This window comes from Nuphar pumila, chromosome 3 (assembly GCF_984573655.1).
Source record: "Nuphar pumila chromosome 3, dmNupPumi1.hap1.1, whole genome shotgun sequence".
NCBI lineage: Eukaryota > Viridiplantae > Streptophyta > Magnoliopsida > Nymphaeales > Nymphaeaceae > Nuphar > Nuphar pumila.
In genome coordinates this window covers 2,083,846-2,086,751 of record NC_143251.1, presented here as the reverse complement: position 1 = coordinate 2,086,751, position 2,906 = coordinate 2,083,846, and positions in this window count along the sequence as shown.

Here is a 2,906-nt window from a genome sequence, read left to right as displayed (position 1 = left end):
CTATAGTAGCGTTACTCTCTGTGTGAGCTTCTTGGAAATGGCTGCTGATTTAGTGATACGATTGTTTTTTCAAAAGTGTAAAAGAAAAGAACAAAAGAAGGATGGGACTTCCTGAATGAAATGTGAACAGGAGACTGGTTAAGGACGAGCATAAGTCAAATCACTTTTTATGAAATTGGTGTTGTGCATAGTGACAAATGTTAAAAATGACAAAATCTAGTTTTTAAAAAACTTGCGAGAATTTGAAATTTTTTCATAAATTTTGCATTTTTTCTGCAAAATCTTGACAATAAAAAAATATTTTTTATAAGAAAATATTAATAAAAAATATTTTAAAATAAAATAAAAGGTTTTTTCATGATAAATAGTTGTTTAAAACATAAATATTGCATTTAAATCACGATATTTATGTTATTTCATAAATCTTGTGATATTTTGAAAATCTCATAAGAAATTATGGTTTTAAACATTCAGGCAATTTCTCTCGCAATATTATCAAGAGATTTTCATAAATCTCACGATATTTGTCACTGTGGTGCTGTGTCTTTGTAGGTTGGTTGCAGCGGGCATTGGGCCTGACACCAGGCGCCCTAAGAGCCGAGTAGAAAACTAGCTAGCTGGACATGGAGCAAGATAGTTTAGTCCGATTCAGTCACTACAAGAATCCTGTGGATTAGCGACGTCCTAAATCCGTCGCTAATCCGCTTAGCGACGGATAACTTCCATTGCGATTTTTTTGACGCTAATTAGTGATGGAATATATCTGTCGCCTATTCTGTCGCTAAGTAGCGTCGAAAAATAACTGTCGCCAATTCCGTCGCTAAGTTGCGACAGAATAACGAATGCAACATCCGTCACAAGGCCATCGTTACTGTGCAACGACTTCGATTTTGCGACGGATTTATAGTTGTTGCTAATCCGTCACTAAATTCAATGTTAATAGCAATTAGCGATGGATATATCCGTCGCTAATCCGTCGCAAACAAGGGAAAAATTTTAAAAAAATATTTGAAAATTAAATATCGAGAAAAAATTTCTCGTGATACAATTTATATTTCCTGTACAATTTATATTTCCTGTGAATAAAATATAAAGTACATATCAAAATACATATAAAAGGAAACTAAAACAATTAATCGATCCAGTGTAAAATTCGCAAGTTCTAATTATTTACAATTCAACATTTACATTTTTGAAACAAAAAGAAGGTAGAACAAATTCAACAATGAATCTAATCATCGTCAACATTTTGTGCGTCCTCTTGTTCATTGCCTTGATCTGTCCCTTCAGCTCCACTACGTTGATTATCACCAGCAACCTACACAAGAAAAGAAAGGTCAATATTGATATACAAAATATATTGAAATAAATTATACTCCATATGTGATTCTATCATGCTCATATGTGTTCTAAGGTAGTAAAAAAACTGTATATGTGATTCTATCATGCTCATATGTGTTCTAAGGCAATAAAAAAACTGTATATGTGATTCTATCATGCTCATATGTGTTCGTAAGGCAGTAAAAAAAACTTATATGTGATTCAATCATGCTCATATGTGCTCTAAGGCAGTCAAAAAAATATATATGTGATTCTACCATGATCATATGTGCTCTAAGGCAGTAAAAAAACTTTATATGTAATTCAATCATGCTCATATGTGTTCTAAAGTACAAAAAAAACTGTTTATGTGATTCTACCATGATCATATGTGCTCTAAGGCAGTAAAAAAACTTTATATGTGATTCAATCATGCTCATATGTGTTCTAAAGTACAAAAAAAATTGTTTATATGATTCTATCATGCTCATATGTGTTCTAAGGCAGGCAAAAAACTGTATATGTGATTATATCATGCTCATATGTGCTCTAAGGCAGTCAAAAAAATTGTATATGTGATTCTATCATGCTCATATGTGCTCTAAGGCAGTAAAAAAACTTTATATGTGATTCTATCATGCTCATATGTGTTCTAAGGCAGGCAAAAAACTGTATATGTGATCATATCATGCTTATATGTGTTCTAAGACAGTAAAAAAAACTCTATATGTGATTCTATCATGCTCATATGTGCTCTAAGGAGTCAAAAAACTTTATATGTGATTCTATCATGCTCATATGTGCTTTAAGGCAGTTAAAAACACTATATATGTGATTATATCATGCTCATATGTGTTCTAAGGCAGTCAAAAAAACTCTATATGTGATTTTACCATGCTCATATGTTCTCTAAGGCAGTCAAAAAACTGTATATGTGATTCTATCATGATCATATGTGTTTTAAGGCAGGCAAAAAACTCTATATGTGATTATATCATGCTCATATGTGTTCTAAGGCAGTCAAAAAAACTTTATATGTGATTCTATCATGCTCATATGTGCTCTAAGACAGTAAAAAAAGTTTATATGTGATTCTATCATGCTCATATGTATTCTAAGGCAGGCAAAAAACTGTATATGTGATCATATCATGCTCATATGTGTTCTAAGGCAGTAAAAAAAACTCTATATGTGATTCTAGCATGTTCATATGTGCTCTAAGGCAGTAAAAAAATGTATATGTGATTTTATCATGCTCATGTGTTCTAAGGCTGGCAAAAAACTGTATATGTGATTATATCATGCTCATATGTGCTCTAAGGTAGTAAAAAAAACTATATATGTGATTTTATTATGCTCATATGTGCTCTAAGGCAATCAAAAATATATATATGTGATTCTGCCATGCTCATATGTGCTCTAAGGCAGTCAAAAATATATATATGTGATTCTACCATGCTCATATGTGTTCTAAGGCAGTTTAAAAACTTTATATGTGATTCAATCATGCTCATATATATTCTAAAGGCACTAAAAAACTGTTTTTGTGATTCTATCATGCTCATATGTGTTCTAAGGCAGTAAAA